Below are 11,541 nucleotides of genomic sequence, written 5' to 3'. Positions count from 1 at the left end.
ATGTGATAAAGGTAAATCAGAACCCCAAAAAGCAACATGTAGCATGTACAACTTAAAATATTTGTTTCAGGAAATATGACACTGATTCAACTAACACCTAAAGATCCTGAATATAAAGCATCCTGGAAAAGGAAATATGGAATGACTCAGTAAAAGAATCAGCCTGATAACAGAAGGGAAGCAAAGTGAGAGTATAGAATTCTTCCCTGCGTTAATCCTTTGAGGCTAAGCTTATCAGTTTATTTTTAACATAATGATTAAAAAAGGGTGAGATTGGAAGACTTGCTAGTTTCTGTGCTCAGCAATAATTAAATACATTATTAATTAGGTAATAGTAACAGAACTAGCCTTTGTTGAAGTTACAGGGAAAAAGGGAAAAACTCTGTAGTGCAGGTAAGCCACACATACAGTCAGAGACTACGTGCAAGCACCAAGAAGCTAATCAGAAGTCAGGGGCTGACAAGAAATACCATTCAGAGCTGACTATTAACAGGGGTGCTTCCACTCACAGCTCAAGCACTTTCTCGCAAACGCTTTCTCCCAAAGCAGAATCAGACAGGTAAATGCCACCAGGTATTTGGCTATCTCCTCACCCACCTACTAAGACCCTGCACCTGATACAGCACACCTCCCATAAAACTGCATTATTTACAGAGTCACTCCTGCCTTTGGAGGAGTCAAGCACATAAATTTACCTTGCCAAAGAATGGTGCTTTTACAACACATGGTAACATTATTAGCAGATGCAGGCAACTTCTGTTTTTTATGCGTGTGGACAATTCATATAAGCGACAAACTGCTCTGTCTTCTTAGCTTAAAAGCACCTGTCTTCAAGAGGAAGGTAAAGGCTAAGGAAATCCACTGTGAGATCTGAATGAGAAAGATGCAGTCTGAAAAGCAGCTCACAAGGAACATGCAAATGGAAATAGGGGCTGACATCAACTCTACAGTGGAAATATGCTCTAAAAAGTGCTATAACATACATACCTGATTAGAGCAGAGATTCCATACAAATTCCATAGTTTCTATGGTATATCACAAATCTGAAAACAGCTTTGGCTATAAGATTTAAAACCTTTTTTACATTGTTGATCTTAGTACACTTTTTTTCGTGAGTAAATACTTTGCTTTTACTATTAAAATTTTAAGAAGCAAGAACTGGACTGGAAAGACACCCCTGTCAGACATGACTGCCTATGAGACATCAGATAACGTGGTTCAATTCAGAACAGGACTTACACATGGCAAAGCTCAGTATCAAGAAGCTTGGCTGTAAGTGCTCAGAAGTGTCTGAAACTCTACCCTCTTCCTAGGAGAGACATTTTCTTACATCCCAAAACCCCATCCTGTATCTCAGATACCTTTGTCATCTTGTTGGATGTAGATGACTGGCTCACTTTTCTTTGAAAGTAAGCTCAGTGAAAACAACACTCTAACAGGAATCACTGTGTCCAAAAAGCAAGAAACCTGAGTGTACTACTCCCTCAGTGAAAAGATTTCAAAACACTTTCCACAAGACTGCCCTAACCATTAGGTTGCAGGCAATAGTACAGCAAAGACATCTGCCAGCTCTATGACAGCGCATCTCTGCACATACACAGGTTCTGAACATCAGAAGCCCAAAATACCATTTTCCTCCTCCTTTCTTAGTATTATTTATATAAGCAAGTGCACTATGTCTGTTTGTCCTCAATATAAAGACACAACTGAAAACTACAATGGTACTTCACCTTGGGAAAAAATGACAAAAAGCAATTCTAGTTTGTCCAGAGTTGAGTTCAAAAATTGAGCAGTATCTAGAGAGGAAGGAATAAGCACAGCATCGCAATAAAAGAATAGACTGTTTCTTCTGATTAAGTTACCAGCCCTTGCATACAGTTTTAGGCAAAATGATTAAAACCAATTTAAAAAATTACAGCTCAATAAAATATGAGGCACATGTAGCTACTTATGTTCAACTACTTCAGCAGTATGATACAAGTTTTCCATAAAAACAGAATTATTTTGTAATTCTTTTCAGAATTAACCATTTCAAAAGTAGTAACAGACTTTAAAAGAAAACAAAGATCCCATCAGTCTACATTAGTTTCTGGCTCCATTCTCTCAAATGTTATATATTACTTCACATATGCTTGTTTTTATCTGTCAACATGGTTTATTGTTAGGGAAGTGTAGTATCAGCTGTCTCTTCCCTGCCAACAAAGCTACTTCATTAAAGTTAATAGTGTTTGACTTCCAGAGGATCTTTTACCAAGGTAACACAAAAAACTTCTGCTTGTCATTATTTTTCCAGCAATAAAGACACTAAATGGATGCAGTATCCCCTTAACCTTTTAACAAAGAAATCCATTCCATTAATACATTGAAAACATTGAAGAATTCTATTTACTAAATTACTTCAGCTGTGAGCAACCAAAATGTTAACCACACACCATCAGATGGCAGACCTCACTGTAGTAGTGAATATTTGCCTTGGTTTGTGGCAGACTACCATGCAAAGGTTCCTATGCACCTGCGTTAATCTGCATTGCCTTCTGTCTAATGTTACCTCTTAAAGGTTGTAACCAGTCACATTAAACAACATGAAACATTTAGCAGCAAAAAATGGATATATTTAAAAGCCACTTCCATAAATAAAATGCTGACACTTTAAACAAAAATCTGTCATGAAACCTTTCATAAAACCACTTAGGGACTGAGCTTATGTGTTTTTATACAATACACATATATTCTACTAAGTAAAAATGCAAAAACATGACGATCATCAGGAGCAACTTCTTGCAGACACAAGTAAAAATAACAAAACCCAACAGTCTTTAAAAACACCAGTTTCATACGTTAGAACCATCTGGCATATTCACAAATGTTTGTTAACTCTAACATATGTTTATCAGATCAAATACAAAAGGACTGGAGTTCAAATCAATTTTACTCAAAATATATGATATGTTCATAAAAATCTTGTATACCTCAATAACCTGCAGTAGAAGAAAAATAAAAAGTATTTCATGCAGTATTAAGAAACATCCAATCTTCTAAAAGACATTACAATAAAATATCATTAAAATAGAGACGATTAATCTAATGCTTAGTAAAAACTGTAAATAGTATGACAGGTAATAGTAATAGTATATAATATAAGACAGTAATAGAATAATAACAGTAAATATTATAAGACAGGTTTCCCATGCATGCAACCCTCTAAATACAAGAAGGAAATTTTTTGTCATTCATTTTTACATGAATAATCTCAGTACCACATTTTCAACATATACAGGCACATCAAGACTACTCAATGTAACTAGAAATACGTAAGGTCATTTAACTGCGGCATTGCTGAGGAACAAGAGAATAAGACAAGTACGTATGCCTTCACAGCATCTAACTGTTTTTTAAAATAACATCTTTTTCAATGTGCTTTTCACCTCAGTAAGTACATGCATATGTGTAAGGATACAAAACTATTGTCTATCAGAAATTCATGTCAATTGCAGACTGCAAAACCAAAGTCCATCAAACGTTTCAATACATAGAATCTGAAGTATATTTACTCAGTGAACCCCTCCACATGAACTTACAGAAGGCAACAAGGCTGAAAATGAGCTATGTATATTGCATAAATCAAGTATTAAGGCTATTTAGTACTTTAGAACCTTTATGCCTAGGCATCCGAAGGTGTGCAAGCAAAGCCCGTGGTAGCTGGCACAAGGGGGAGCAGTCGGGTAATATTAACAAGGCTTGTGACCCCCCTTGGAAAGGCTCAAGATTCAGGTTTGCAGAGCCTGCTCGCAGGCTGACTCAGCCTTCGGACTAGCTGACATGCCCTCGGAAGAGCACCTACCAAAAGAACCAGAAAGCTCACTTTGTCACAACCATCCTCTCCATATGAGTACTCCAAAACAGCTTTGGCAATGGCAATGCCTGATGCAATGTTTGCACCTGTTTTCTAAAAGTCAAAATGAGTAATCACAGCTGCAATTGGTTTCTGTTTCTCCCTTAGCTTCAATACCCAAATGTTTGTTGGGGAGAACTTCCATACAATTATTTCATTTTGGTAATACAGCAACACTGCAAATCAAGTGAATTACAAGACATCAGAGAGTATCATGTCAGTCTCTGTGTGCTCCTGCATTTCAATTAATTTCAAATGTTATAAGGAAATACCAAATGTCGGCTTTTACTCCACCCTGAGGGAGCTAGTTAGTTGCAGCACACATTGAAATATATTAAAAGGACTCTGTAAATCATTGGCCCTGTGAGCAATCCCTCTGGAGATATCTGGAAGGAGATCCTCAGTCCATGTTCACTGTCACAGTCTACCGTGATGTTCTTACAGATTAACACAGCTGTGGCACTTCCTGTGTTAGCTGTCTGGAAACCACCTTCTCCAATACCCAGGACTGTATGCTCTATAAGGACTCTGAATTCTTTTAGTTTCATATTTGTAAAGCACAGAATTAGACACAACCACCTTCTGTCCATGACTAGCAATCTTTGCTACTACAGATAAACACCATTTAGAACAAAAACTGAAAAAATAATTATCTCTATAAAAGAGGTAACCATTCATACTGAAGTGCCAAATGAAAACTGATTTTAAGGAAAAACAAAAATCATCAAGCAAACAGATTAGAAGCAGTGAATCAGACAGTCAGAGTTCACTTCTAATCCAGAGCTTCAATCAATAACTGCTTTCTACGTAAGAGATATCTTTCATAAATTAATTTGTACTATTATTATATTTAAGTCTTCATAATTCTGAGAAAGAAAACTGCAAATACCAGACAGAAAAATCCTCCATCCAGCCATTTTACTAGTGATTATTCCACATTTTAGATAGCTTTATAAAATAAATTCATACGTGCAAAACCCCACCTCAATTCCACAGAAACCAAGGTGATTGTTTCCACAGAAACTGAGTGAGCTTCACCAGCTTCACATTGTTCACTACACCACAGACCGCAATCTGTCCATTAACATTTTGAAATGCACTAAAATACTAGAGCTTCATACTCAGGTAGGATACAAAAAAAAACCGAAGCAACCCATACCTTTTTAATCCTTCCAATCAGTTTTATGCAAGCTCTTTCATAAATTGAAAGGATCATTACCTCAGTTTGTTTAGACCTCGGACTTGACCTCTCCACCCTAGAAAAATTCTATAATCTGAGGGACTACCCTCATAGGATAATTTACTCTAAATACTTGAAAACCATTACTCGGCAACACCTGCAAGCAAGTTTTATCTGCACAGAATTGCTGAATTTGTTTCACCAGATGAGAAGACCATGATCATCATTGAAAGTAATGTAACAGAATCCCTTCAGCACAGCAGAATCTGAAATGCAGGTCCAATAAATCAGCCAGTTAGTTTAATTATAAAGGATATTTAGAGTGGAATCATTCCAAAAACATTACAGATAGGCCAATTAGTTACCATCTTCCCTCAGAATAAAGTGAACGTAAACTGTATTCTTACTTCTGTAGGTTCCATGAAGATTTTCATCTGGAAGAAAAACTTCTCTCATTTAAATCCACACTGTTCTTTTTCACTTACTGCACAAAGTTATTAGAAGGAAAGATTTAAGGTTTTTTAACCAAAGTATCTGTTTGAAGTTCCAAGTAAACCCTTGACAGGGCCCAGCTTGCCAAGAGATGTGCTTTCTACCAGTAAGCAAGGAAATCTATCCATAATTTTTTTTTTCCTTTTTTTAAAGAAAATAAAACATTTCCTTTGGAATTTATTCTCTCTTTTAACCTTATGCTCACTGCCCAACACAAACACACACCTTTCCCCAAGGACGGGGAAAAGCTCCAAGCACCCCAGGGGACTCTGGTGGTGGTGAAGCCCCCAGGGCAGGGCAGCCATTTTGTGCCCCTTCAGGGCACAGCCCCAGGCAAGGGGGCTCAGACAGCCTGGTGTTTGAGGCTCTGGCTGTGCCATACACACATGACATTGCTTCCTGCGTCATTCACAGGTTGTTTCTCAGCATTTTTGTGCAGAAGACCCAGCATTTTTCTTCAGAAATACCATCGCCTCCCATGGGTATGGACATGGTGCCTGAGGCATAAGGGGGAGCACAGGGGAACCACTGCCAGAGAGGGCTGATAAATGGCTGGGGGTAGAGGAAAGGTCTTAACCTTGCAGTGTGTGTTTTAAAAAGAAAGGGGCAGTCTTTTTAGGCCTTGCATTTGTCTTCCTTATATGAGGAAAATGCTATAATCTGAAGGACTGCACTTTTGTTTTCAAGGATAGTTTGTTCTAAATACGTGTCATCATCAGTATGACGGACTGATAAGTAAATCGAATAAGAGTGTTCCAAACCATTCACTTTTATTACACAGTAGCTGGTATGTTACACTACAACACTGTCCACCTGATGAATCCAGTTCATACAATGGTGCTGAGATCCGTGATGTGCCTATGAAGAAAAAAGGACACTTATTTTATCTAGTCTAGATAGTAAGAAGATAGTCTCCTATCACCTGGTCCAAGGCTAGTTTCGCCAACAGTAAGAAGGAGATCTGTAGTACGTGGTAATCTGGGGTTTTCTTCTCTATAAATTATGTTGTATCACAGTGAGAGATTTGTACAATCTAATGAGAAAGCAGTGAGTGTATGAGAGCCAGCCCAAAATTCAAGAAAACATTAGCCCTGGGCAGGTTATTTAACAGGGCCTCTGGAGTGCAGTCATAAAAAGAGGGATGAATTTCAAAGGTAACACAGCACAACAAACGGCTGAGCAGCAACAACGTCATGTAACTGCCAAGCAGAATATGGCTGACGCTCAACAATTCACAAAAAGCAGAAACTTGATAAGAATAGAAAGGATGTTCATTTTCAAGCAGAAGATAAGATATAGATTAAAGTTCAATCTCAGGGTAGCGCACAGAAAGATTTTACGGCTACACTAACCCCAAACCAGAAAATTTCTTACTGAGTTAAGTAATAGGGTAAATGGAACCACAGTATTTATGGTACACACTGTGTGCTGCTGTGGGATGTAAATCCTCGCACATTCACAGTGCTGGGATTCTGGCAGCCTTTATTCTGGAGTTGTGGTAGAATTCAATTTTTGTATTCTTTACATTTCCCTCTCTGATTTCATCTACATGGACATTAAATTTATTCATTACTGTACGTTTTTTACCTCAGTCACTTGGTATTTAGCTCTCCCTCAAGAAAAGGAAATAACCACAAAGAGGGTGGTAACCACGTAACCTCTTACATACAAATAATGTTAACTTTCTTTCATTTTTTCATTGCATACATATCATTTCTACCCAGGTATATCTTGGCCTAAAGATGATAATTAGTTAATACATTGGAGAAGGAGATCTTGGGAAGGAAAAGTCCTGGACAACAGGAGCCAGCTCAAGAAAATAATTCCTTGCTTTCTGATAAGCATTGCATGCACTGCAAATTAACTGGAGAAGCAGCAAACAGATGGGTTGACAAGGCTTGTATCACTGGCAAAAAAAAAGGCAGGGAAGAAGGACTGAGAACACGATTAGTTAGGAAAAAGGCAAACAAAGCTATACATGGTTTTTAAGCCAACAAAGAAAATTAAAGTAGAATAAAAATCTACCAGAGCAATTGAGAAACTGTATTAAGTTTCTTACAGACCTGACAATGGATCAGCCTTCAAAAATGTTCTAGGACACTCCTAAGGTGTATAGTGTGAGCGAATTGAGTCCATTATTCAAAACAGGAATGAATATGAATCTTTAGCTTTTAGGAATCTGGTGCTGCCATTATATCTTGATGGAAGCATTGCGGGAACTGACTGACTCATTTTTGCCACCATTTTAGCTTCCTTTAGGTCATTGAGCAAATCACTTGATGCTGGCAGGTCTCCTTCTGTAATACAAATCTGTTGGAAATATTTCCCTTTGCCCATTTTTTGTCTAAGCAGGCTATAAACTCTCTGAAGAAGCATAGTCTCTTGCACAAAAGTGCTGCAGCAATGAAAATAATAATTTCTGAGTTTTTTTCAAACTGCAAATTCTTGCTTTACTAAGACAAAATATCCAGATTTGAAAGACTTGATGACATTTTCTGAAATGTTATTAAGGATTATCCATAGGAATACACCAGAATTCACCAGAAGTTCATTAGTCACCTTTTTCAGGCTATGAAGATGTATTTGTTTAGATTTATATGGAAAGGATCAGCAGACTTTTCCAGTGCCCCTCTTGTCCTACCCTTCCTTTCATGTCTTTCTCCCGCTCTCAGCTTCACTTTTTTTTCCATGCTGCCTCTTATAGTTTGAATAACTTCCCATCTGCCACATGCCAAATCTCCTTTAGATCCTTCTTTAAAACCTACTTCCTTCACACAGCCTATTTATGCTGATATTTTCACCAAGACATCTCCATTCATTCCCCATCTGAACTGTTGTCCCATAAATCATATTTGTCTTGCTTAGATTGTCAGTGCTAAACATAAAGCATGTCCCGGATGTTCTAGCAGTCATTCCTAGTCTGCTGCCATATGAATGATAGCAGGGTCTTGTATCAATTTCTGTACATTTCCCAGAAGGACAGAGGAGAAAAAATTATTCAAAGAACTTCACAACAGCCCTCAAGGCTTGTCTGTATTACACAGCTGGGAACAAACATCTTTCCCTCCTGTGAACTACAACTCACAACATTATTAGTTAACCAGAGGTTAAGGGTAAGAAACAAATGTTTGTTCCTATTACACCCGACAGATCCTTACACATACACAAGCATCTCAGCAGATATTTAAACATGCCTTTCTTCTTGCTTCTGGAAGTGAATATTTCAAATGACACAGGAAAGGAACCTGAGTAGGAAGAATAGTTATTAGTCCTTAACAGTCAATAACAGATATGAATTGCTTAAAATTTGATGAGAAAGATCTGTGAGCAGTTTTGAATATGAATTTTGTCAGGACATGTTCAGTCAACAGCTCTTCATTTCAATTGTGAAGATTAATGTTTTTTTCCATGAAACTAATGCCAAAACTTTGACTCACTGGAAATAAAACATTAGTTTAAAGAGCTACTCATTATCATTTGTTTTACAGTAAAAAATAAATTTCATGAATTAAGATATAAACCATTTTGTCACATAACAGCACTTTGGAAAAGACATGGAAGGTGACCTATGTACAAATAGTTCATCCAGTGTTTCCAAGTTCCCAACTACTGTAACACTTGCACAGTTTACATGGAAAAAGGGAAGGAAGCTTTGCTTGCTCAGGCTGTTGACTTAGATTAGCTTTCCTCTGTAAACTGAAATTACTATTCTGTAAAGTAGAAATTATAATGCATACCTTACAAGAGTACAGTGGTGACTGACTGCCATTTTCGTTGCCCATAGTGTGCAGAGTGTGCAGAATCCTACCCTGTATGTTAACACATGTGGATCTAGTATCAGCTGTGGCCTGGATGCACCCTCAAAAATATCTTCTGGGACATGACAACTTTACCCATGTGAGTAGAGATTTCTCAGAAAAAAAAAAATCCTGGCATAGGGCAAAGAGGTTGTATGGGTTGTAATAGCAAAGTAATGAGCGTTTCTTGGAAGTAGATCTGCATCTTCAGCACTTATTGCTGCTATGTGAAAGACAGTAGCAATAGATCCGAAAGCCATCTTCTTGTCTGCAAAGATTTTATCCACACAAGAAAGCAAAACTTGAGAGGTTCCAACTTCTGTGAAATATGAATGGGAACGGATGGTGTACAGCATCTTGCAGAATAAATTCATGTTTGTTTGAAATCAAAACAAAAATCTTTAGCATTGAAAATCTATGTTAAATATCTAAATGAGACAAGAAAAATAGAGATAAGCATTTAAGTTTTTAATTTTTTTTATATATAATAATAATTGTCAGTTCTGGAGTATCAAAAGATCACACTGGGAATTCTTGCAAATTTTTTATATCGTTAACTTCAAATTCTCCTGTATTTTCTAGAAAATTCTGTGGACAGCAGTTGTTCTGTCATGCATTCAATAGGATAGATCTCATTTTATACTGCATTTAATTTAAGGTTTTATTCTCATTTTTGCTTTGTGACACACTGTTTCTCTCAATTTTGCTCTCAGACCACATTATTTTTTTCAGCTTTTCTTCCTCTACATAGTATTTTAGACTCATTATCAATTTACTGAGATCTGGAACTGGTATTCTTGGCTTTAAGGATGCTCTAAAATGACAAACCTGGGAAAACACTGGCAAATCATGACTTTGCAACTGAGGACATATATTCTGCAAAGGCTGAGAATCCTTGGAATCTGCAGAATTCCTAAACCCCAGTGGGTTTAATGCTCCTGCTGCCTCTAAAATACCAGTGCTTTGATGTATGTCCCATTTCCTGGATTCACTAGCACTGTGAATTTTGGGATATTTGCAGACCGTTTAAGTTTTCATTTCTGAATACACATCCTAAATATTCAGAAATACTTCATTTTCTGAAGAAACTAAAAGTGAAAAAGTTTTTACAGAGCACATGTAGATAACTTGAAATGTATTTCCTCTGTAAAAGCTGATTTCTCCAAAGTTCCTAATATTGGACATGATTTTGGTTCTGCAATATGAAATACCTTGAAAAGGTTGTGATTTTTCAGAAGACAGATGAGTAGTTTCAGAAAACAATACATTTTCCCTTTAGAAAACAATAGAACTTCAGTGTGCCCCCACTTGATTACTTAAAAATGGAAGCAAAGTTTTTAGTTTCTATGGATAAGCTGGGCATGCATAAAATCACTCTGGATTCTTATGCTGCTTCTTGTTCCACGTCCAAAAGTGCTCCGTTTGTAAATAGGAACTTCATCTTCCCTTACTGTCGGTTTTCTAAGCTCATTTGGATCTTAATATTTACAAGAAAGACTTTTCATGCTTTTCACATTATCACAGATGGTAATTGCTCGGATACATCTGTGAGAGCTCGCTACCTTCATTTCAGGCTCTCCAGTTCTAATTCAGGAATGCACTTCAGCAAATCCATCATTTCTAAGCAGTGTGTAGACTACAGACATTTTTCTGAATGGGAATGTTTTCTTATAGATCATACATCTGGAGCCCACCAAATACATATTGTCATGCAACATGAGGAAGTTTTATATCAAATCTTATATCAAATTTATATCAAATCTTCCTGGGGTTAACTGTTCGCGGAATACAAAAAATCCAAAATAACAAAACCAAACATGTTTGGAAATGAAGTTATTAGATACAACTGAAGGAACAGGTTCCTTGAACAAGCAATTTTACATTGCCATTCTTGAAAGTCAGACTGGAGTTGAACAGTTGGGAAAAAAGCAGGAATTACTTGAATGAAGACATTATAAAACTGGGAGTTAAGAATTAATTTTAAACAGACTTTCTGGTGGAGACAGTAAGATCTTGCTAACTTATGTTTGACATTCTCATAGCCTGAGTGGTAGTGAGTGACACTGCTGTTAGGAAACCAGCACTGAGGACACAGTGCGCAGTTAAATCCCATCTGTGATGTGTGTGAGGGAGTGGTCTAGTGCTTGCCCTGTAGAAAGGACAGTTGCCATGAAGGAAGA

The 11,541-nt window shown here is 37.2% G+C and overlaps 1 long non-coding RNA gene across 1 annotated transcript in view; it reads left to right on the top strand.

Moving 5' to 3' along the window:
- The first annotated feature begins 5,849 nt into the window (after positions 1 to 5,849).
- Positions 5,850 to 11,541, top strand: part of LOC130600033 (uncharacterized) — a 31,371-nt gene continuing 25,679 nt past the window's right edge. Inside the window, exons 1-2 of the long non-coding RNA XR_008972352.1 lie at positions 5,850 to 6,046; positions 9,358 to 9,461. This is a non-coding gene — a long non-coding RNA (uncharacterized LOC130600033). The remainder of the gene's footprint in view (positions 6,047 to 9,357; positions 9,462 to 11,541) is intronic.

The sequence above is a fragment of the Pezoporus wallicus genome, unplaced genomic scaffold, assembly GCF_028554395.1.
Source record: "Pezoporus wallicus isolate ANWC-B61680 ecotype Strahan unplaced genomic scaffold, APGP_CSIRO_Pwel_v1 contig_5958, whole genome shotgun sequence".
Lineage (NCBI taxonomy): Eukaryota > Metazoa > Chordata > Aves > Psittaciformes > Psittacidae > Pezoporus > Pezoporus wallicus.
Note: the sequence above shows the minus strand (reverse complement) of the source record. Positions and strands in the feature narration are given on the sequence as shown.